Source organism: Anser cygnoides, chromosome 1 (genome assembly GCF_040182565.1).
Source record: "Anser cygnoides isolate HZ-2024a breed goose chromosome 1, Taihu_goose_T2T_genome, whole genome shotgun sequence".
In the NCBI taxonomy this organism is placed as follows: Eukaryota; Metazoa; Chordata; class Aves; order Anseriformes; family Anatidae; genus Anser; species Anser cygnoides.
The window spans coordinates 118,004,274-118,029,682 of NC_089873.1; the positions used below are offsets into that span (position 1 = coordinate 118,004,274).

At 49.8% G+C, this 25,409-nt stretch overlaps 1 long non-coding RNA gene across 4 annotated transcripts in view; it reads right to left on the bottom strand.

The window, feature by feature from the left end:
• Positions 1–21,876, bottom strand: part of LOC106036150 (uncharacterized) — a 39,758-nt gene extending 17,882 nt beyond the window's left edge. For 3 of the 4 annotated variants that reach the window (XR_010825680.1, XR_010825682.1, XR_010825679.1), the window contains exon 1: positions 21,703–21,858. This is a non-coding gene — a long non-coding RNA (uncharacterized lncRNA). Of the gene's footprint in view, positions 1–11,131; positions 11,212–21,702 lie in introns of all 4 variants that reach the window. The other variant, XR_010825681.1, reaches the window with a different exon arrangement.
• Between the last annotated feature and the right edge of the window lie 3,533 nt (positions 21,877–25,409).

Sequence of the window (25,409 nt, forward strand, 5' to 3'; positions counted from 1 at the left end):
TTAGGGATGGCACAAAGAGTGTCTGCAGCTCATCTGCATGGTGCCTGGTGTCAGCAAGGAGGCTGCTTGCTTCCCGGCTGGAGAACAAGACCGTGGTAGCTGCCTGCTTTCATAAAAGGGAGGCACTGGCTGTTCGTGGTGGAAACGGGGGCACAAGGTGGTAGTGATAGAATTATACAATCAAAGAATGGCTCAGGTTGGAAGGGGCCTTAAAGATGATCTAGTCCAACCCCCCTGCCATGATAGGCACAAAGGTGATGTTAAGAGAAAGATGGCAGCATTGGCAATGCTAACATGCCCGATTTATGGTTGCCCAAGTGACCACAAACAAAAATAGAAGCAGCAACTGAGAGCCCCTGCCCTCTTTCCCAGATGACTATCACTCCTGGACCCATTGGCTTTGGGGACCAGCAGCCTTCAGCTCTCCCATCTGCGAGAGGTCTCTGCTGTCCCCAGTGGTGTCATGTACCCCCTAAACACATGGTGCCATCTTCTTCCCATGTGCTGCATCTTCAAAGGAGTCTCTACTTCGAAAGCTATAAGCCGCTTTGATAACCTTCTTCTCTGAAAGCCACAGCTAGTTAGCTTAAAACCATCTGATTTCTTTCTCTAAATGCAGGCAGACATTTAGTTCTGCTAGAAACTGAGCGTTGTAGCATCCTAACAGTTTCATCCAATATCTTCAGATAGCAGCGGCAGTTCCAGGGTCTCTAGAGCCAGCAAGCCAACTCTACCATCCAAATGATAATTAGCACGGCCACTTTTGGTCTAAATCACTGTCTGCTTAGGCTTAAAAAGCCCACCATACTAATTCCGCTCCTGATTTAAGAATCAGCCAGAGTTGTTCCTCAGAGAAGTGCTCACTGAGATTATACAGGCTGTAAGAAATACATGTGCAAATCCTGGAGACAAACATATGGATCGCATTCTCTCTTCAAGTAGTATTTTGTCATATCTGGAAATTGAGAGCACGGGCCAAAAGAGCTGCCTGACACACTTATTTAGAAAAGACTATCCATCTGTTCTGTGTTTTCGGTATGAAATGATCTGACTTTTATCACTGAAAAATATTGTAGACAGCTGTCTTAAAAGACTCCGCTTTCTTTGGGATGGCCTCAATTTTCATGCCTGCTTGCCAGGGCCCTAAAAGCTTATTTTCAATTGTTTCTGCTTGCAAAGTGCAATTAGCACATCTGATCAGGTGTTAATTTAACTCAGGGGACAATTCACCTTCCTAAATACATGCTAATATTTCTCTAAAAGAAAAAAAAAAGTATGGGGTAGGATGGAGACAGAGAGAAAGCACCAGACAGAATATTTTTAACTGGATCAAAATGATGAAATTCATTTTCCTACTCATCTCTAGCTGAGTCATGCGAATCATCCCGGGTGGAAGGATGTGCAGCAGCGACAGCAAGGAGCAGCTGGGAGAAGGCAGGGCTGGAGGAGCACCCAGGGCTCAGGGTCTGCTCCTTCCCACCCTTCTTGCCCCACCACTCAAAAACACAGGGCTCGGCAGCAACAGGGGCTTGTTGGGCAGGCATCACACTGCATCACCTAAACCCTCCTTGCCAAAAATGCACAATTCTCCAAGAGATATTTATATGCGTTCCTCTTAACCCAGGGCATTTGGTGGGCATGCAAACTGTTGTGCATACAACTGAGGGAGCAATAATATGTCCTTGGACTGGACAAGCCAGGGAGATGTAACCATCATTTCCCTTTCCCTTTCCCTTTCCCTTTCCCTTTCCCTTTCCCTTTCCCTTTCCCTTTCCCTTTCCCTTTCCCTTTCCCTTTCCCTTTCCCTTTCCCTTTCCCTTTCCCTTTCCCTTTCCCTTTCCCTTTCCCTTTCCCTTTCCCTTTCCCTTTCCCTTTCCCTTTCCCTTTTCCATGCAGACATATAAATTTAACGAAAGCTCTGGTCAAGGCCTGGCAACTATTGTTGAACCTTTGGTATCCAACATCTAACATACATAAGGGTTTGTTTCTCACAAGTGCTACTCAGCATTGCTTGGAAAAATAAAAGAAGGTCAATAAAAGGGGTCCTCTGAAGGAAATGCCCCAAAATCTGAGGAATGTGAATGCCACTAGTCACTTCTGAAAACCTTTGCCACTGATGTAACTTAAATTGCCAGTTACAGCTATGTCCTGGTGAGTGCTGGGTTTGAGGACAAGACTCAAGGTCCTTTTCTCCACCCTAATTTTGCATGAGTTTGCATGCCTATTTCATCATTTCCTCAGAAGGTCATTCAACAACTGCAAAATTTCCCTGTCAGACACATTTCCCAGTCCAATAAGGTGTTTCACATCACCACGTCACCTTTTGTTTTATATATACAGGATTTTTTTTAAATGACTTTAAGAGTATGGAGACTGTATCTGGTAGATCCACTGACATTTTTATCCCTGCGATGACACCCTTAAGAAACTTCTTTACTCTGAGAATAATTAACCAGCATACTCTGGTGGGTTAATGAAAGCTGCCAGGTTGGGCTTTCACCTCATCAATCAGGCATGAGTTTCTTCACCTCTGCAGAGCACCTGTGCATTTTTGGGGATGTGCATGTGTAAAGCTCGTAGAAAACACAGGGGCAACTTCAAGACAAGGCTTGGAGCTCCCTCGGACACGTGGGGCCATTCTAATCTAGGACAAGATTACTCCTGCAACACAGGGCAACAGGGCAACTGGATTTCCACAACTCTCCTCAGAACAGCAAAAATGCTTTCATTCCTGTGGTCTAGAGGCCACGCAGGATGCCAGCACCTACATGCTTTGTGTTGCCTAGGCTTAATGTTAGGGTACCAAAGGAAGAGTGTCACGGTGCCGGGATGCTTAAGTTGCTTGCTGAGGTTGGCAGTGGGTCTGAATTTCCAGAGAATGGTGGGATGGGAGGACAGGCTCAGGACTAGTAGTTTTCATGTTTTTTCCTTCCTCTAGTTTTAATTTGGTATAGCTCAAGCTTTGGTAGCTTCATAATTTCCTTAAAAACATGGAAGGCCTTGGTGAAGTCAGGGCTGACCCAGGGTAGGTGGCAAGGGGAGAATCTAAAATGCAGAGTTCCTGGTGTGAGGGGTGAGTCCCACCAGGGAGCAGGAGATGTGGTGGGGCCGGGTCACCTCCTGCTGCATGGCAGCTCCCTTCAGTCCTTTGGGACTCTGCTCAGGCAGGAGTACCTCCGCAGTTGCCATTTCAGAGGGCACTGGCACCTTTTCACAAAAGAAAGTGCATTTTTCTTTCGCAGAACTTCTGCCCGTCCCACAAATGTATTCATTTACATACTTTTTCTAGCTTTCCTGCCTGAAACTATTTCCACATATTTTCCTTACCCCATTTAAATTGCTTTTAAACCGTGTCTAATACCCCACAGGTCCCTTCAATTCACAACTGCTGTTATTTAGTGAAATGTTTTCCCTAGGTCAACAGACTTTCATTTCAGGGTAGATAATCCTCAGTATATCCCCTGCGGGAGGTAGGGCTCTGCTCTGCAACTGAGAGACTCTTTGTCAGGGTAATAAACTGAGAGCAGGATTTATAAGAAATTACCTAGGAATGGAGTCCTTTGCTACAGCTTTTTATTTCTCCTTCAAGTCATGTTTTCCTAAGGGCTCTTCAAATATAGGGATCAAGAATACTTATTATCTTTGCTGAATGAAACAAAGGGAACAGATGGATTAGTCTGTTAGTAGAGAAGGGCATATATGTAAAGGCCACTACCAAGACAAAAAAAAGGCACTATCTTTAAGTAAAGGTGAGTTTTGTTTGGTCTTTGTTCGGTACAGCAAAATGTACACTTACTGGGCCATGAAAACGTTGTTTATTCGTCTGGTTCTTATTTCCAACATGGCTTTCCTAGGAAAATAAAGTTCTCTAATATAGAATATCCCTAGCAAAATAGGATTTGTTACATTGGTTGGCTTATGACAGCAATAGATTTGAGTTTGAGCAGCTTTCCTAAGAGGCCATTCTTGACTTAGTGTTACTGACCTCTAGATTTCCATTGCACTCTTGTTTCAAAGGCAGGCATTGTAAGCAATGAGGTGCCTGATATCCATCTTTCCCACTTATAGTCTCGCTTTAAAAAGCAATATAATTTTCTTGGTCCCTCTCTCCCCTCTACACCTTTGTGGCACTTGCTAGAGTCTCATTATCTCATACAAAGAGAGCAAACCCAGTTCTTAGACAAAATGTGACCACTGGGTAGGTATGTTTCTGTTTGTAAAAATACCTCTGGCTCAAGGAAGCTCTTACCTGTTACTCAATCCTGCAATGATAAGGGTCTGCACAAATAAATGACCTTTGACTCTTTTGTTGACTGAGCCCAGAGCACAGCATCCTTCTGAAAAATCTCAGCAGTGCAGACCATTTAAGACCCTGTATTGTGGGCACTAAACAGAGTTTATTAATGGATTAAGGGAAGTATTTTTACAGCCTCTGAGGGCCGTCATGATTTTGCATGTCAGAGGCAAACAGAAAGCACCGAGGTGAGAAGAACTCCTGGGTCACTAAATTTAGGTCCCTGTTGTGGCAGACAGGGAGAAGTTCTTGCCTTTCCTCGCATTCAGCGTGAAGATGTAGAAAAAGGCATGGTCTCCCGTCTTTCAGTCTCCTCCTGTTGTGTGTCTGTCCCAGTGCCAAGTTGCTTCACTGGAAGACCATCAGCGTGCCCTGCATAGTCCTCTTGCACTCTCACAAGTCACTGGTGGAACAATATTGACTCTCTTGCCTTTCAGTAACGGAAATTTCATTTTAGGATAGGCCTCAAAACATGTTAAGATCAGTTAATGATGTCAAAAATTGAGGTTTGCTTGGTCTTGAGGAAGACTTTCACCTGAGCCATGTACCTTCCTTACAACCCCACTTGTAATTACTCTGTACTGAAACAATTATTCTGAGCTTGTGTGTGAGACTGAGATCATTTCAATGCACTGCAGTTTCCCTGTTCTTGTCCCTGTTTTTACTATACCAGCTATTCTCCATTCATACAATGCCAGTCCTTGATGAAGAGCATTCTGTACATCCTTGCCTGGTGGGTTTCAGTTCTTCCAAGAACCAGGGCTGGAGTCTGTCTTCAGCCTCAGTGTGCTACCTTGGCATTTTTCTGCTGGATGTCCTGGCCTCCTGGATGTCCCAGTCTCCTGGATGTCCAGGCAACCTTGGAGAACAGGACAAAGACCAAAGACCAGCAATTTAATGCACACTTGTCTGCTTGTGTGACCTTTCCAAAGGTGTGTACCCCTCCATGGGGCCTACAACCTCAGAAAGACTGAAAACTATGCTAAGCTTTTTAGTGCAACACTAGTATTTTTTTGAATTTGGGTGAAAGGCCCATTACCCGTTGCTCTGGTGCCTCTCTGTATGTTCCCTGGGGGTGCCTACATATTACTTTGGTATAGAGAGGCAAGCACAGTCATAGTCATGCCATCATTAACACATACACTCACTGGCAGCTATGTTTTTAAAGTCTATATATAATTTCCCAGAAGTCAGGCAACACAAACTGAAATAAGTATTTAACAATATTTATGGTTCATGCCCACTGCCTGATTTGTCTTCCTGTCAGCCTTGCCTCTGCCAACATCATCTGAAGACAATTTTCCATTTCACTGAGAAGCTAATCTGTGGAAAAAGGAGGGAAGGAGGAGACCAGAAGAACTGGGGTCTATTGACAACAGAGCTGTCTCCGTGAAAACACAGACAATGATTTCTTACCTGTTCTCATAAGAAGAAAGCGAAAGTCAATACAAAGCATGGGAAAGCCAAATGTTGCGAGATTGCCTGTGTGTTTCTCAGTCAATACCCAAACCTTTCGCCTTTGATGTCTCACCCTACCCAGTAGGTGTTTGGGTGTCCCTCTGTGCTCATTTGGTGCTACCACATGTACTTGGCAAGGGGGCAAGAGGGGAGTGAGGAGTTTCCATGAACAAAGTCCCTCTAGTGAAAGCCCAGAAGGACATTGGCCTCATCCAGATCAACCTTGCAGGAGCTCCTCTGCTCTGCTTGAGGAGCCTGACCTGCAGCCACCCCTGGGACAGGGCCACCCTGCTAGGGGTGGGAGGGAATGGGGAAGGGGTGCAGCTCTAGTGCTAGCACCATGCCCGAGGTGCTCGTCTGCCACACGGAGTGGTGTGACACTGAAATTTTGGATGGGAGATGCTAGGCATCCTGTTAAAATGCCTTATCTTCTCAGACCAAAACATTCCTGTGCCTGCTGTGGGCTTGGCCATATAGCAGAGGAAGAGGCATAAGTAAGGGAGCAGGACCAGCAGTGAGGGTGGCCACAGCTTTCACCACCAGGCCCGGGGAACTTTTGGATGCTGGTCGTTTCCACCAATCCCCCTCTTATGCATGATTCCCGTGTTCCACTGGCCAAGCTGGTTTTACCAAGCCTTGGGCATTAACATCCAACATTTTGCACAAAAATGTCTCTGACAGGAGACCCATTCCTTACTTCACAATCAAAGATTTTCCCAGCAGGCAAGGGGACAAGGGGAATGGGCAAGACTGTAGTAGTATCACCGGTAAGTGGGTTCAACCCATATAGGCTGTCATGTCAGGGGCATGTAAGCAACAGGTATAAACCCTGAGATGCCTCATCTGTAACCAATCCATTAAACTCCATATTCTGATTGTACTGATGTTCAGATGTTCTTTCGGGAACAGCCATAGCCCCTGAGTCATTGTGCTCCAGGTTGGTCTCAAGATACCAGTTTTTAGAGGCAATTTTCCTTGCTCAAGACCTCCACTGCTCAACAGTCTCTACAAGTAAACTCAAGGCATTTCAAGGCATGGTATGCAACCACTCTGACAGTGTGTGGGAGAACAGAAATACTTTTGTCCCTGCTTTCCCTTGAGACCTGGTATTCATCCTAATGGGGTGCCCAACATCAGCCCTGCAGGGACAGGACATTGTAACGGAGAGAAAGGCTAAAGCTGGTTGGGTGGGAAGATGTCACACAGATGTGATCAGATTTCCTTGGTGTGGCTTTTTGTCCTTCTAACCATGTTGCCACCAAGGTCCTAAACATTGGGCTATGGGGTACATCTCTGCCAAGCTACTGCAAAGCTGTGTCTTGGGGCACCACGAGGATGCTGATGACCCCAGTCCACTCCTCTGGGTCAGCTGGCTCTCATGAGACATTGCACAGTTCCTTTTTGCCCTGCTCATGATGAGCATCGGTGCCTCTTGCTGCTTGCCTGAGGGAGCAGCTCCTCGTGCTTCTCCAGAGCCCACACACGATGTGCTGAAACCTATCTTCAGGGAACTTTTACCATCTTAGTTCTTTTTTTTTTTTTTTTTTTTTAATGGAACAATTTTTCAGATCCTACCACCTGCAAAGCCAGCTAGCTTAGTCATCCCGGGCTCTAAATGTGCGTGGCTCGCTGGGAGACAGCTGCTGTTGCACAAGTGCTATAAAATAAATGATACTCTGCAGCAGCCTCTGACATCTCCGGGCCTCCTAAGGCTAGAGGTGAGTGCTGCATCCACACGTGGAGATTTTCCCCTTTCCAGCAGTGCAAAGCTCCAAGGTCACAACTGCTGCTGCCACACAGGGTGACGTTGTGTTGAAATCAGTGATGAAGTTCCCACAGATCTTGGTGCAGACCTAGATTGTACCCAGGAGAGCCATTTATCCCTGCTGTTTGTCTTGCGAGCCTCGTGCTTTTGCATATGCATAAGCACACGTCCCGGTATGGACACATACAGCATAAAATAGAGTTATTTTTCATGCCTATTTGTAACAAAAGATTGTGACTCAAGACCAAGAATCCTTTATTTTCAAGATCTCAGCTCATATTGCTGGGGTGTGGCGTTCCTTACCTTTCACCAGAAATGCTGGCGCAGGAGTTATCACCAATATTTCAGATAATAGATTGCAGGTGGAAACGTTTCCTTTGTTCTCGGTCTCATAAATAAGGAGGGAAGAACAGCAGCCCTGTGACCACAAAATGAACAGCTGGCGATTTTTGCTTCGCTGAGACATGCAGAAAATGCTCATCTCCATGTTATGCTCCTGAGAAGTGGCTCTCAGAAACTGGAAGTGCCTGAGGTGAGCAGGGTGCTGCTGCCCACGAGACCCCATTGCTTGAATATTCACCGGTGTGGAAAGTTTTACCACAAAACTCCTCCTGACCCTTAGCCACTGTGTACAGGGCACAACGATGGCACGCGCACAGTTCTCAAACAGCTGCTTGCAGCCGGCGATACCGATCCACCCATACCAATAGCTGAGCATCACTCACATGTGGCTGTCCTTGTTTCAAAAGCTGGTTGTGGATGGGCTTTGTGCCTCCCCTTTGGCTTACCATCAAAGAAGCAGCACTCTGGTTGTGCCCGAGTCCTTTTTCCCCAGAGGGTTATGTTGTCCCAGCCAGCAGGGTAAAGCCTTTGGATGCAAGCCTGGGTAGATGGCAAGCAAGTGGAGGTCAAGTAGGAAAAGAAAAGCATCTCTCACTCCTCCAAGCAGCTCACCAGGCAGCTCCCTGAGGGGAGGCTGCTATCTTGAGTGGAGGAGGTGGGATACACGGCTTAGAAACACTTCTTTGACTGAGATTTCTTCTGGGTAATAATATCATGGAATGCATCAGGACGGAGCGTCTCATCCTTGAATCACCGGAGCCCACCTGTGACATGACTCATGGCCTTGATGACTGGTTTAGGATGACTGAGCCTCACCAGGGCCCTCTGATTAAGCAGCCACCATCACTCCTGAAGTGCCCTGACTTGCCAGGACCCCAAATATAGAAGATTTCATTTGGACCAGGAGAAAATTCTGATGAATAAAGCTTTCCATGGGAGGCAACAGCCCCCGTTCTCCAGCAGCAGGAAGAACAGTGGTTGTTAAAGCGATACTCCCAGCCCCAATTGGTCCCTAATTTAGCTGAAAAGGAAGATAATCTAAGCACTTCCAGCATGAGTGCTAATGTAAACACCCTCACCATCTGGTTTATTTACACGCACGCGCTCCAAGAGCTCAGTTTATAAACCACCATCTTCTCCCGAGCTGTTCGATGCTGCTGAGCCGCATCCCGTGGAAAGGGAATAAAAGAGACACCTCCGGTCTCGGTCCCCGATGAAGGAGGTTTGCAAACAGCATTTATCAGTGCCCTGCTTTTACTCCAGCGGTGGGTCCAGCTGAAGGACTGAATGCCCCTGCCCCAGCCTCTGGGTCCCTGCACACCAGCCCGCGTGTGGCAGGGACGGGGACACGCGCGTCGGTCTGGCTGCAGAAAGCCGTGTCCTTTCGCAAATGGGAAATAATCGACACTTTACTCTGCTGGCAGCCAGCACCCCCACCGGCAGCTGGGTTTGTCATTTTGCATCCTCTCAGAGGCTCTGATTTCAAATTTACAGTAACATATGCCCAGAGAGCTGCCGGCCTTCCCCCAGCATCGCAAATGCTTATTCCCTGCTGCCCCGCACAGCGATGGGTGAGGAACGAGTGACATTTCTGCTTCTGCCACAGGTCTCTTGGCCTCCTGTGGTGGAAGAACAGAACCTTTTTGTTCCTTCCCCTCTGTTTTTTTTTTTATTATTTTATTATTTATACCAGGCAGCTGGGGACCAGGGTGTTTCCAGTGTGGTTATTTAGCTGCATGACTCCCATTAATGTAAATGACAGTTGCACAGCTAAAGCTGTGCATATCCTGTTGAAGATTTACCCCTGGGGTTATCATTTCACAAAGACTTCCCTTTCCCCCTTACAGCCTTTGCCGCAATCATCATTGCATGGTGAGAAAATTGGAAGTCCCTGCACAAAAGGAGCGAGCAGCTCACTTAGGGAATGGAAATTTGCACCAAGAGAGCATTACAGAGGGACAGGCACTATGGGGGGAGCACACCTTTCCCCCGACCTCACTGTGCTGTCCCAAGACAGACAGTGCTTGCTGAGATGCTGCAGATCCTTGTGCCACAAAGGTATTAAAACAGGATGGTCAGAAAAAAATGTTTTGATTCTTGTTTTTAACCTTGTTAGCAAAACCAAATTTGCTTAAATATAAGCAAAACATCTCTTGTCCTTTTCCTTCCAACAACTCATGCTCTGTTTCGGCCGTGTGGGATGCCCCTTGGTGGAGATGCTGGTGCTTGAGGCAGGATGTGCCTGCACGCTGCTCACCTGGCAGAGCATCGCTGCTATGCAGCGTGAGTGGGGCCACCCTCTCCCTGAAGACAGCCGTGCCCTGGGAGCACTCCCTCTGAAAAGCAGTGCCTGCTGGAGGAGTTATTTGTCCCCCTGACATCAGCCATAAATTCTGAGGTCAGGAGGAGCCGTTATGCTAGCTGCTATGACCCCTGATATAACACAGACCGTGATTTGTGCATCCAGCCCAGCACTTCCTTTGGAGATCCAATAAATCTTGGAGAAAGGCAGTCAGTCCTGATTTAAGAGCTGTGAGCAGTAGCTCTGTGTCACTGGGCAAGCCGCTGCAGTGGTTAATTGCCCTTGCAGCGTGAGTGCACATCTCATTCCTGGACCAAACCTGTCTGCCTCAATGCCTTGATCCACCTCTCCTGGCCGGAGCAGCTCTCCCCCAGAGGTGCTGTCAGCCCTCAACAAGTCATCTCCTAGCTCTCCCCTTGGCCAGACAAACGAATTGAATTTCTTCAGCGTGATTCATCAGCTCGCTTCTGGGAGGTGTAGAGACCGAGCGTGCAAAGAGGAACCAGCAGCATACCCGTGCCAGCACCCATGGGGTGTCAAAGCCCACGGTCCCACAACCCTGACGCTGCTGTCACTGATGCCACCACTTCTCAGGGACCCAGCAGCCCCCTGAGGTGGTGTCAGGGGCTCTGTGGCAGGACGAGAGGAGAAGGAAGCCAGGCGGCGGCAGGGAGTGCTGGGAGGAGAATAGGAGGATGCTGCCTCGCACGGGGGAGGGCAAGAGGTGAAGGTGGGGGGGGGATTCTCACAGGACCAGTGCTTTAAAAGCAATCTAGAGGCCAGAGTGAATTGGCTGCTCTATTTTAAATCTATCCTTGCACTCACAAGGGAGAAAAACAAATTCCTCTAAAAGGGTCAGAAATAGTGGAATTAGTCTGCATCTTTTCACTGAAGGTTGTGGTTTCTTTCCAGCTGCCACAGGATAGAGTGATGTGTGTGCTTGGGTGTTCAGCCCCAGATCTTTCATTACCTGCATATCAGGTTTAGTGCTTGACAGAGGATCAGAGAAGCTCTCCTCGTTCTTCACTCTGTACTCCAGCCGCCTTTTGCCTGCAGGGAGCCAAGGAGACAAAATGGGGTGGGTACATCCCACAGTGGCGGGCTGTCATGGTGGTGACATCCCTCAGGGCAAGAGGTGTGGTAGGAGAGGGAAAGCATCAGTGAGGAATTTAACCAGTCTCGCTCCCCTAGAGAAGACAGGCTTGGGCGAGCTGGAGGCCTGGCTGGATGAGTTCCCCAGTGCCACTTGGGGCTGGTGGCTTTGCCAGGCTGAGCACTGGGGGTGTAACCTGGGGCCAGATTTCTGCGCCTCTGCAGACAAAAAGAAGTGCAGCCCTTGGTGTGGCTGCAAAGTCACTCTCAGTAGGGGCCTTGGTGTCCCAGAGCATTAAGACCCAAGACATCCATGAACCCAAGGCATGCTGTCATGTCACAGGCTCTATCTGATATTAACTCCAGAGAATACCGAAGAGAGGGGAGTAAAATGCAGCCCCTGGGCAAAAGGTGATCTCTTGCATGTCATTTCTTGCAATTACTCTCCATTTACCCCTCCTTTTCTGACAGTCCTGTCACTGTTGGAATAAAAAACTAACTCACATATGTAGAAGGACAGCTAAAGCTTTCTGAAACCCAGTCTTTAGCACAGGAGAAGTCCACTGCTACATTCAGTGCAATGACAGATTCCCGAATTTCTCCCCCATAGGTCCCCAGCATCCCCTCAAGTTTGTCCCTAAGGCACAGGTCAGGCTGACCAGCAGGACACCCTCAGGAAGGGGTGCAGGAGGCAGCTGAGGGAAGAAGGTCTCCTCTCAAAGCACACTTTTACAGAACATGTGCCAATGGAAACCTCCCACAAAAACCACCAGTACTGTGGATAAACCAGGCCTCAGGGGCAGGAGGAGCCTTTTTAAATTAAACAAAACGAACTGAGGAGGTAGCACGTCCCAGCCCTAGCAGTGCGGTGAAGGTGAGGGGCCTTCTCAGCCTAAGCTGCTCCCTCAACATGCCGTCACACACAAGCTCAAAGGGTTTCCTGTTATGGCTTAATTTGTCACCTACTTAAATGGCTAATGAATTAGTGTTTGGGTGGTGTTTGGGTTACAAACCAGACTGACACAAGGGGGCCAGAAGGTGGATTGGGGTGCTTCTGGGCCCTCTAGTCCGTGCAGGCCTAGCAGGAGCAGAGGTCCCTTCAAGGCAGTGCGACAGCTGGGCAGGAGCTATGTCTGTGCTCACACTGCCTTTGCAGGAGCACAGCAGAGATCTGCACTGCTCTACAAAGGAGGCATTTCAATGCAGTGGTTTTGTTTGTCCTGGCTTCCTTTTCTTGCCTTGCCCTGGAGACTCTGTGTTTTGGATACTCCTCAAGGTCATGAGTGGATCTTTCAAAAGACAAGTCTGAAATAAACCATACTTTTTTTTTTTTTTTTCACTTGCCCCCAAATACTGGCCATGATTCATGTGCAGATTTAACACCAGTGCCTAGCTGGGTGCCCTTGTGTGCTGCTCTATTGATTTTGATGGCTCTAGTTACAGATAACGCTTTTAAAATCATAGGACTGGACAGGATCTCCTGGGCTGTTCTGCCGCATCTTCTTCTGTCACACAGAGTCAATAGTACGCAATCCCTTCCATGGCCTCACAAAGCTCCAGCCTAAAACTAGGCAACACTTTGCCCCTAGGATTCCTGCAGGAAAGCCTTTGTGGCATTTCATTCCTCCAGCGGTCATTAATTTTGTCATTTCTCCTCTAAACATAGTCAGGGGTGGTTTAGAGGCATTTGCTCAACGGCCATCATTGTCCTCAAGCTTAAATAACTCTTCTCCTTGCTTAGCGGACACACTGGAGTAAAGAGGGGCTATGCTGGGAAGGCACATCCCCACACAGTCCCCAGACCCGGGGAGATGCTGGGATCCCTTGGGGCACGGGACAGGGTTGCCACAAGAGGAGGCTCCAGCAGCCAGGCATGGTCCCAAGCATGGACAAGGCCTCCTTGGCTTCTCGGCCCCTGGCCCTGCTGCCTCCAGGCCTTTCTAGAATTTTTCTAGCTGATACTGCTTCCGTTTGCATTTGCCTTTTCATAGCCATGAGATGCTCGTGGCTCCGAGCCATCTCATGCCTGAGTGATCCATCTCTGTTACTTTGTGGATAAGCTGCCAGCTTATAGCAGAAATTCTTGTTGTTAGTGTCCAAGTACATGGCGGTGCATTTTTCTTGCTAAATTACATCCCATTTTTCTCAATCTCATCTGTAAGGGCACTCAGCTCCTCTTACGTCATACTCCAGCCCTCATCGGTACCCACAGTGACTCCTGACTTCACGTCATTTCTGCTCTTTCTTCTCAGGTCGCTTAAAGAAAACACGGATTAAGATAGCATCCTAGGCAGCTCCTTGATGAACTCCACCAGGAACTTGCTGCCAGATTTTAATTCCCCTTTCAAGCACAGCCTGTCTTCTACCCACTGGCAGGTTCTTGACCCAGACTAAATCTCTTCCACTACACCACATCTTAATGAGCGCATTCCTGCTTGGCAACAAGGAATCAGACAGACCCGGTCTCCCCCATGCCCCAACTTGAGCAAGTCAGGCAGGGCCTGCAGCTAGTAATCCTATCCTCTCCTTCCTCTGATTTGGCATGTGCTGTCCTGTATTTCTTCATTCCTTCCTGCAGAGCTTCTCCCAACACTTTTCTCCCCATGCTGCATGCCTAGCTCATCACCGTCCCCACTCCCTGCTCTTTCCCTGAACCCACCTGCCACGTTGGCTCTTTTGTCTCCCCTTCCACAGCCTTCAGCTTGGTGGCTTCATGAAAAGCCATCGCTACAAGCCTTGCAATTGCTGATGGTGGTCCTCTCCACGAGTGGGTTGGAGGCATCCTTCTCCCCTTGACCTGACGCGTTCTTTCTTTATCTCAGCTTCTCTCTCAGCTCATAAATTCCAGCCTTTGCATCCATTTCCCCTTGCCCCCTGCTCAACCCAATAGCTGTGCTGCTGACAAATGAGACAAAGCATTTAATCCACATCGGGGCCACAGAGTATTTAGTTCATGTTGGGCTGATGCCCAAATCACCTGGGCTAAACCACATATTTTTGCATCTGTCCTTCTGCCAGTTCCTTCTTTTCTTTACTGCTCCCCGCATTGCTCTCTGTTGGTCCTCTCTGCATGTTTAATACCACCACTGTTAAAGTTTTACAAGCTTGGGCAGTATTTTTATGTCTGTAATATTCCTACGGTTCAGATGTTTTTGCAATATTACATTTATTTTCTCCCACACTTAAAACTCCTTTGGTTGTCACTATGGAGGTGGCTTTAAAACCTTAAGTGAAGGGAAAAAAAACTGTCTTCCTTCTCCCCATTTCAGAGATCTAAAACTTTTTATGTCAGAGTGTGCTTGTGTATTTGAGTGCAAAGAAAGCAGGGAAACAGAGGAAAAGCAACAGATGGCTAATATTGCTGGGAAACGAACTCAGTGTCATCCTTTCAGTTCTCTTCTGGCCCTCCTGAGCTTGTTCTGGAGTTATTTAGAGCCAGTTGCTCTCTGGTTTTCCTCTGTGGGCAGCTGAGAGATAGCATGAGCTTTTCCAAGCTGCAAACTGGATATGTCCCACAGTCACTGAGGTGACTGCTACTTGCAGCCCGTGAGCAACCCACCGTGCACAGCACAGTGCACAAACCCTCCAGCAAAACGTGTGGGTGCTGGCAGGGGTGGGGGCACCCTGATGGTTGTTCTTCATGCTCGCTCTGCCCACGTGAAACATTCCCCAGAGGTGCAGCTGGGTGAAGAAACACACCTGCTGCTTTTCTAAGCTGCGGTGGTGAACACACTTGCTTGAGGGAAGGATGGAGTGTGACCTCTTCTCAAGCCTCATCTCTTTGGGTCTCATGGCACTGACCCCAAGACGAGTCAGATTCGGAAAAATAAACAGAAAAGAAGAAACACACTTGTGACATTTTTTTCCTTTTACAGAATATATGTCCTAATACAGATCCCCTGTGCAGAATAGGTCATACTTCAGCTTGGTGTATGACACCCTGAGAAGGGATGATAATTTGCAGGCTGTATGGAAACACACCTGAGGTGCACAAGGAATGGTGTTAGGTATGGTAAATGTAGGGCAACATCTTTCTACGTCTTTTGTGGGGGCAATTGCAGATCTTCTTCAGTGCAGAGGGAAGTACAGCTGTACTCACACACCTAACAAATCCCTCCTTCTCCATTGAGCCAGCTCAAATCCCATGCCCTAAAGGGCTCCCACATCACTTCACACCATTTTTCTTGTCCTAAACCATTTCTCAGTCATAAAGAGGGGAGAGACAGCTTCTCTGGCTTCCACTTTCCAGCTATACCTACTTCAGTTTCATGTGAAAAAGTTATCTCAGCAATTAAACCATAACTCAGCCGCCGAATGGCACCGCGATGCGTACTTCCCACGCTGCCTTCATGCGATTGCACCTTTCCGAGCCTGTTGCAAAACACAGCACAAGCTGGTGTTGCTCACTACCACAAAACACCGGCAAAGCCGCTTTTTAATCACTGTTTTCCTGTGATATGATATGCATCGTGCTTGGAGGTGCTTGCTGCGTGCGTATTGACCCTGTATGGCGGGCAGTAAGGGGGCTGCCGACCAGCTGGGTGGTTTGGCACACGCCTGTGTGCTCTCTGCATAGGCACAGCATCCCTGGGCTGGCACAGATGTGGTGGGGACAACGTGGCTTTGGTCGGGTTCGCCTGAGGAGCACCTCCAAGGGCACCCCCTGATCTGCCCCCTCGGGAAAAAGGCACATTTCATTGGGAGCAACGTTTGATGCGCATCTTCATTCATTTTCAGCCAATTAGCAATGGTTAGAGCAATCATCTGCAAACCTGGCACGGGCTAACAGCAGCATTTAAAGCCTGCATGGGTACATTTACAGCAGCCCATACTCTATAAACACAGCTATCGCTTCTGTACACATTGTGGCAGGAACATAGCTTGTGCACAGGGCTTGGTAGAAAGTGGGAGTTAGGCCGCAGCTGACACTTCAGCAGCACAGCACAAGGAGAAAGCCCTGCTGCCCTCAGCACACTGCTGCAGCCCAGTGCTGCCAGTACCAGTGGTAGCTTCCACCCCACTGCGGCCCTGGCAGCCGGGCACAGCCTCCTACAAACCTCAGAAACATGCAGGCCAGGACACGTGGGGAAGCTGAGCTGTGGACTGACCGGTTTTGCTTCTGTGAATTTCTTCTTCTTTTTTCTCTTCTGAAAAAAACTCAGAATGACAAGATGTGTGAGGTGGGAAAGGACCCCTGGAGGCCACCTACTCCAAGCCCTGCCCAAGCAGGGCCACCCAGCGCAGGCTGCCCAGGGCCGTGCCCAGGCGGCTTTTGGAGATCCCCAAGGAGGAGACCCCGCAGCTCTCTAGGCAGCCTGTGCCAGGGCTCCTCACCCGCACAGCACAGAAGGGCTGCCTGGGGCTCAGAGGGAGCCTCCTGAGCTCCACGTTGTGCCCACTGCATCTGGTCCTGTTTTAAAATAACCCTGATAAATACCAGAGCCACCCACAGCCATGTCTCTGCAGAGATCAGAGGTGACAGCAGAGCCATCATGAGAGCTCTGTCAGCAGGAGCTGCAGTGCTACCGGGACGAGCAAGCATCCTTCTCCCAGCATCCTTCTCCCGGCAGTGACCAGCTCGGGTGGCACACGTTTGCTGCTTTGCATTATGTCCAGCCCCTTGTCCCTCTCCAGAGGAAACCAGGGTGAGAGGCTTCTGCTCTGTGTCTGTAGCTAGCTTCCACCCTGGCAGAGGATGAGAGACAGTCTGATTTCCTATTTATCTGAGCCCAGAGGGGTTTTCTCAGTTGCACAGTGTTGGACAGGAAAGCGCCTCTGCACATCTGCAGCCCAGGAGTCACAGAGTGACAGGGGCAGGCACGGCCCCTTGCGAGGGACACGGGCTGAGATGTGCCTTATCTCTGCCTGGGGGGCCAGCACAGAGCAAGGACACCCCTGTCCTGGTACTGGAGGAGCTCGAGGTCAAGGACTAACCTCTCCTTGGCTTCTCCTGTCGGCCTCGTGGGAAGCATCACTGAATGTGGAGGCCATGGGACAAGGCTGGAAAAGCATCCTTCCCCTCGGCCAGCGCCAGGCAGGCAGCCCATCCCACACAATGTGGCAGGGATCATCCCAGGATTAAACAGAGGGTCAGGCCCTGAACACCTGGCCCTGGGGGGGGCTCCAGGGGCTTCCGCAGGGGCTTTGCTCTGGCTCTTCTCACCCGTGGGACCCCACTTGGTGGCTTCCAGACAGGGGCTGCTGCACGGCCTCGGGCAGCACCCGGTGTCCCCAGTGGACCCGTGGCTCCCATCTGGGTCTCAGCTGCCCTCAGGACCCACATGAGGACCATGCCTGGGGCTGATAAATGCCAGCAAGAGGATTTCGAGTGCAGGCGGTCGCTTCCAGGTTTGTTTATTTCCCTGATTCCTACAGAGGCGCACAAAGAGCCTGCAGGCGATCAGCACAGAGCGCTCCTTACAAAAACAAATAAAGAAGCCCTTGCTGTTCCCAGCCGGCTTGCCTTCGGGTCTATTTTAGCCCGCAGCCTCAGCAGCAGCTCCGGCAGGAGCCGGGATGCTGCTGAGGAGGGTTAGTCACCGCCGGCCCTCAGCGGGCACCTCGGTCATTTTCCCCAGCCGGTTGCGTCAGCAGAGCCCCGCGCTGCCGGATTATGCAAGCTCCATTCACAGATACGCTCGGGGTTGGTCTTTTTAACCTTTATTCCCCAGCCGAAATAAAAGCTTAGCTGATAAAGCCCCTGACATAAAAGCTTAGCTGATAAAGTCCCGTAATATACTGGAAAAAGGGAACGCGAGGCATCGGCGATAGATTGTATTTGTGGGAAACAAAGAAGCCAACTGCAGCCCATAGCCGCAGCTGAATCTTTAGCAGCTCTGTCTTTTGAAAAGAAAGACGCTTTTCTAGCTCATCCAGGCAACAGCAGGGACAAAGATTTGCTCTGGGGTTTCAGTTTATCAGCCGAACGGTTTGCAGCCATGGGTTTGTGCCTGGCCGTCCCTCTGCAGGCACCCTCCTGCAGAGCGCAGTGAGGGGGGCTCCAAGTCCCTCCGTGTCCGAGCGCCCATTTCTGCCCTCTCTCCTATGCCTGCAGTGCTGTGATGCCCTCTCCTTTCTCCCCCTTACCCCTGTGACTGTCTTTCAAGCGTCAAAGACAAGGGGTAGACATGAAGCAGGGGACAGGTATGTTAGACATTGGTGTGGTGGGAGCTGTTTTGCCCTCTAGTCCCGTGCCACATCCCGATCGATAGGTGTGTGCGGTGTGATTCTGGCTACTTCTGACCATTTAAGTCCATCTGAGGCACCACTCGAGTCAGGTACCAAATCTGACTGTAATGAGAAATAACTGGCTGCCCGGCTGGGTTTTCTCAGTGATGCCAGAAGCTCCCTGCCTGTCAGACCAGCGCGTAGCAGAGCTGTCTTCAGCTGATTGCGGCTAGACCACATTTGCTGGTGCAGCAAAAAAATAAATAAAAAAAATCCCTCATGGCTTCTAGCTGCGACCGTCACAGCAGAGTAAATGTTAACAACTGTATAACTGAGCTGAAGCAGTGCTTGCTAGCTGCAGTGCTCTCTTTGGAGTGACGGGGAGCTGAGCTCGACAGATAAAACTGAATCACAGAACCATTTAGGTTGGAAGAGACCTGCAAGACCACCAAGTCCAACCATCAACCTGACCTACTGAGTCCCGTCACTAAACCATGTCCCTAAGTGCCTCATCTGCACATCCCTTAAATATCTCTGGGGACAGGGACTAAAATTCCCCCGGCACAACTTGAGGCCATTGCCTTGCATCCCACCAGTTGTCACCTGAGAAAAGTGACCGACACCCTCCTTGCTGCAACCTCCTTTCAGTTGTAGAGAGCGATAAGGTCTCCCCTCAGCCTCCTCTTCTCCAGACTAAACAGCCCCAGTTCCCTCAGCCACTCCTCATAACTCTTGTTTTCTAGAAAGAAACAGTTTAGAGGTACTGCAACACTGCAGTCCTGGTCTAAATGAAACTGGAGGTAGATTTGTGCTATCCTGGCCCAAAGAAAATCGACATTTTAGGGAAAATTGGGACTTTCAAAACCGGCACTACCACAGGACCCAAAGAGAGGAGTGATGTGTGTCTAGAGCTGCAGTCTGCCTCTGGGATGGCCCCTTGCACACAGCGCCGGTCCCAGGGAGCAGCACCTGTGACCAGGTCCCATCTCTGGCCCCTAGCAGTTTTCCTCTTCTGCCAGCCCTCTCAATTATCCAGTGTCAAAAGCAGCTGGCACAAAATTGCCTTTGTGGTAGCACGTTTCCGCACAGCACTGTGAAATATTTCATATTAGGATGCCATATGTGGGATGGGCAGCATTTTTAACAAATGTTGGCCGCAGTAAAACAGCACTCTTTGGGACCACCGTGCAAACCACCTGCAAGGAGGGTGAGCAGGCAACAAGCAAGGAAGGAGATCTTTATGCCCTTTGAAGGAAGAAGAAACCCCTCAAATTAAGTCAGCACTTGCTAGCAAGCCCACCCCACCCCTCTATGTCACTTTGTCAGCTCTGGTGCCCGATGCCCGGCTTTGCCCATGCTTAGTAATGCAATTAGCTCACACGCTCAGAGGCTAATAAACCTGCTTACAGCACCGTGAGCAACTGCTCGCAGGCAGGGGAGGCGTGGGGATGCCGAGAGCATCACCTCAGCCCCTGAGATTTCAGGTCTGGGATGCTCTCACCCCCCTGTCTGGGTTTGGGGTGCAGGAACCTGCCCCACTCGTCCCAGGGCTTCACACGTGGCCGCCCCCCGGCGTCGCCAGCTGCCCGTCTAATAAGCAAGCACTAATTCAATTTTCGGCTTTGCTCCTTCATCCTTTCATGCCGCCTCCTGAGCCGCTTTGTGCCGACGTCTGCTGATGTCAGGGGCTTCGGGACGGCGAGGGGAGAGCGAGGGGGACGCAGGGAGCTGCAGAGCCTCCAAATGATAAGAGGAGCATCACGAGTGGGCACCGCATGGCCATGTCTGGGAGCGGGATTAAAACTTTGAGCCCGTGATATGAGGAGTCTTCTGTCGTGCTCTGAGTGGAAGATTAGCGAGCTCAAGCTTGGCATGAAATTCAGAAAGAAAATCCTATCACACGCCAAAAAAAAATGTTGCCACGTGCTATAATCCTGCTGGAGGGGGCTGAATAACACACAGCACAGCCTTAAGGGTCCCTGCTTCATTATCTCAGCCCAGGTGCTAGACAGCATGGCTACAAACCAGGCTAAGCACCCTCCTTCCAGCTATCACCCCAGAGTTTGGACCAGCCCTGATCAGACTGCTGATGTCCATCCTCCTCCTCCTCCTCCTCTCCTCCTGCCTGCTGGACCCAGGGTATGCCAGGGATCCTCAAGTCCTGGATTAGGACAGCAGCATTAGCCTAGCCATCTTCATTAGTGAGTTACTTAACTTGTTCATTCAGACACAAAATGCCAAAGGTATGCACTTGAAAGCACACAACCTTTGCTTTTACACAACCTTTTCTGCTCTTACCCGGGGCACTTGAATCCAGAGCCAGCTCTGCACATCTGCAGGTCCAGGTAGCACAAGGACATAGGCAGAGGGGCTCTCAGTGACCAGAGCAATGCCCTTGGGCTCACATTCCCTGCTTTGGTGGCAAAGCCCAAATGTAAAACTCCCCACCTCCCCCATTTACTTCCTATTTCTCTTTGGGTTCACATTACTGGCAGCTGAGCTCAGCCACACCGCTGGCTCACCTCTGCATGCAAAGCCACCATCACCCCTGTTGAGACTTCCCTCCTCCAAACTCCTTTTCCTGTCACCAGGCAGAAGAGGCCAAGTGACAGGGCGATGCAAGATGACAGGAGCCGGGAGCCTCCCCCTTTCCGCTGCGCATCGCGTGCATCCACAGCTGCAGGCTCTCAGGCACCCCTTGCTGGACCGTGCTTCAGGACAGCAGCAGGCTACCTACCAGTCAGCCTGCAGAACAGATGAGTCACTGCCTGGTGCAAAGGACGAGCTAAGAGCTTCACGGAGCTGCCTGGTCCTTGTGACAGACACAGCAAAGGCAACCAGCATTAAAAACAATCAAAAAAAATATATACATATATATATATAAATGTAAACCAGTTGGGCTGGAGCAATGGATAAAGCAAAGATGTTCTGGGTAAGCTCCTCAAAGCTGGGAAAAGGAAGGAGATACGATGCCCTCAGCCCTACCCTCAGAGGCAGACATGCCATGCCGCTGTGGAGAGGGAATGTGCTCCCAGAGGTAGCCCTGCGTTTCTGGGGGGGGGGATCTTGGGGCTTGTCCTAGGGCTGGAGGTGCTTTCCTCCCCGCCAGCACCTCTCTGGCACAAAGGCACAAAAATGCTTCCGTGCATCCCAGCTAAGAAGCAGCTCGCGATGCAATGAGATGCGGTAAAAACACTTTGAACTGAGAGGAGGAAGAACTGTAACACAAAGGGAAATCTCTGCGGAGGAATCGGCGCAGGCAAGACAGAAAAAAGAGCTTACCAAAAAGCCATGGAGCTCTAGGAGGATCCTTTCGAGCTTGCCGTGCACCCGAAGGAGATGCTGAGCATGACATCAGCATTGCCCCAGTTATGCAAATTGCTCGCTGGTTTGTGCAGCAGGACAGCAGCATTTTGTTTGCCTCGCTCCCAGCCCCCAGCGCTGCTCTGTGCAGGGCGGGTGGTGACGCACTGGGGGGGGGGGGGGGGGGACACAGAGGGTCTGGCAGGAGCAGGGTTTGCATTTCAGAGCCCCCCCTGCCACCGCAGGCGCTCCTGCTTTAAACACGGGGCTTGTTCCTGAGCCCAAGGGGATGGGAGATGGCAGGAGGTGGTTACGGATAATAATCCATGCTACAATGATCACAGCCGGCTGGGAATGCGTGTCCCCAGTGCAGCCACCCTGGCCATGCTCACAGGGCATGAGGCACGCTCACCCCCCAGCACCGTGTCCGTCTTTCAGGCTGGGAGCAGTGGGAGAAAGCACAGAAACACTGACCCCGTCGTTCACCCTGTGCTGCTGATCGCCAGGAATTGCCTGGCTGCTCGGTGAGACCCACCTTCGCCAAAACTAGAGGTTTTGGTGCATCTGCTGGGGAAGTGGTTTCAGTGGTCTGCTCAAGGAAACAAACTTCCCACATCCACGGACGACACAGCGCAGAGAAAAGGTCTTCGTTTCCCCCCCTAACCAAGATTAATTTGGGGTATTGGGAAATTCTGTGGAGAAAGTTCTGAGCCAAGAGAAAAAGATCCGAAAGGCATCCTTCTTGCAGATACATCCGAGACAGCAATTGTACTAGCCAAATGCTAGATATGCTAAATGGCACGCTACCAGAAAAGAAAGGCTGGCTTTTCTGCAACATGCTTTCAGCTTTTTGCCCCGATGCTGCTACTGGAGACGTGCAGAGAAGCCTTGAGCCCTGGAAGACCCCTGAAAGCTGTCAAAACTGCTTGCGAAACCCTAGCTGATGTTACATTTCAGTGCCAAACTACGCTAGTTTCAATAATTTTTCACTACAGCCTAATTCAGCGGCCTTCCTGGACTGGACCCTGCCTTCACGAATTCGACAGTATGAATCCAGCTGAATCCCGGGCCCTCAGACCAAGCCCCAGCAATTAGCGCTCACTGATTTAGCACCGCGAGGGTACGGGAGCCTCTGCAGACGCTATGCAAATAACGCACAGCAGTGAATGCAAAAGCTCCACTCGAATTTACAGCATCAATATTCATACTCTGAAAATGAAGACCTTCTTTAGTCTATTAGCATACAGTAATTAATGGCCGGTACAAAGGACCACAGCTGTATACAAACAAACCTTCCTCCTCATGGGAAACCGGCTGCAGTGGTCCCCCAAGAAGTGTTATTTCCTGGGAGAATGCCAAGCTTTGAAAAATCTGTGGGGAGCTTATTCTGTGTCTAAGTACAGAACTTCTGATCTTGAAGTACGCAATTGACTGGGGAAACTACCTTATTATTATTATTATTTTGTTGTTTTACACGTCTGATATTTTTATTTTTGGATTTATTTTTTTCATGGAAAATTTGGCCCGAAAGCCGATAGGGCTGTATCTCCCTTGAAATCCCAGCTCCCAGGCCTTCTGGAGTGTCCGAGAGCCGCAGTCTCGTGTGTCCACAACCAGCTGAGCACCCATCCCTGGTAAGGTGAGACGCTGCCCTAGATTTTCTGGCAGAGCTGTTATTGCTCGTTGACAAGCTCACTGCCTGTTTTGCCTCCCGGCCAAATCAGACAGCGTCACTGCTCCCAAGGTGCTGTGAAACTCAAACCCTTTGGAAGCAGACATTTATCACAGAAACAGAGAATCATAGATGTTTTGAGTCAGAAGGGACCTTCAAGATCATCTAGTTCCAACCCCCCTGCCATGGGCAGGGACACCTCCCACCAGACCAGGCTGCCCAAAGCCCCATCCAGCCTGGCCTTGAGCACCTCCAGGGATGGGGCATCCACAGCTTCTCTGGGCAGCCTGTGGTGCACTGCCCTCTGAGTAAATAATTTCTTCCTAATGTCTAACCTAAACCTACCCTTTTAAATTTATATAGACTTTATCTGAGGTATGGGCAGTCGTCAGGAAATAGCCCGCTGACGCTGCGTTGCCCAACCACCAGGACCCTCATCCTCCACCGCCACTGGGGAGAAGTGAAGAGTGCAAGGGTGTTTGGGCACATCCCAGCTGAATCACTCTGTTCTCTAGGAGGGGAAAAACTTCCAGTGGGCTGATGTGCATTGATAGCAGGACAGGTGCTCAGGCTCTCTGCCAAATTTGTTTCCCTTCTTCTCTTTGACATGAAATGAGAAAGCCAGAGGATTTGCAATAATATGAATTTAGTTGGTTACTGCCTTAAAACGCAGAATGCTGGAACGCCTCCTGGGCCTGACACTTCAGCAGCTCATCTTCCCCAGGAATGTGTGGCTGGCTGGCAGGGAATGAACTCAAAATGATGCCCCAAATTTCCTGGATTGAGCCCAGATGTCATCATCTTTTCCCCAGTCTCCAGGCCATGGATGTTCTGACTCCTTCCTCAGGATTTTTAACACCATGGGCAGTCAGGTTGATCTGGCATGATTTACCCTTAACTGATCCATGCTGGCTGTTCCCAACTACTTTCTTCTCCTTCCTGTGCCAGAAACATCCTCCAAGAAGACTCACTCCGTGGTTTTCTCTATTATCTCCTGGTAGTGCCTTTTTTCGCTGGAGCTCCCTCTCCATCTGATATCCGCAGCCACTGCTCTGCTGCACGGGGAGCGGGCCCAACAGCTGCCTGCTCGTGGAAGAGAGGGAGAGATGCATCACTTGCATAAATTAACTCCTAAATTAAATTGCAGCCTTATAAAGTACCACTGCAGCACACAGCTAATGCTACCCGGTGAAATCTTGCCAGAAAGAGAGCAGGATGGTTTTCATAACAGCACTTGAAAAGGGCACCAAAGGAGAGGCAGCAACATTTGTCTGCTTCTTTTTCTGTTTCTCTGTGCTCAGTACCACTCTTCTGCCCACCGGGCTGGAGGCAGAGATGTCTGATAGGGAGCACTGTAAGATGAGAGGTAAAGGTGCACTTGCAGCTAATTTACAGGAACAGGAAAAAAGCGCATTACCTCCGTTTCACAATGCTGACTCTGCCTGCCCTGCAGAGCCTCGTCTGCTATATAATTACAGATCAAATAGCGTGTTCATTCAGATCTTACCGGATCAATCGTCTACAGTCTCCCTCTGCAACTTTGCTCCTGCACCTGAGCCCAAACCAAGCTGATCAGCGCTTCTCCTCTGACCTGAAGCACTGAAGGGCCCTGAAGGAGGACCAAAGAAAGGGCATAACAGCTAGGAGGCAAGAGGACACCCAGCATCCAGGGCTGCAAACCCATTTGTTAAAATGCCCTATTCCAGAAACAAAACCCAACCAACCAAACAAAACAAGCAAATAGCAAGCAAATGACGCTTTCCCCCCAGCCTGAGCAGTGAATTTTCAGACCCTCCTGACTGTTCCCTGGTGGGTGGTTTCTCTGGAAGGATGCCGCACATACCCAGTTCATACTGCAGCAGCAAAGAGTCTCCCAGATGATTTTATAATGTGGAGGAGTCTGAGCTCAGGGCCTTTTTCTGTCGCCCTCTCTCCTGCGAGCAGATTACTGGTAGGAATAAAGCACTGGCTGGGGAAAAAAATTCTGTACCAAAGTCGTTTGACTTCCCAACAA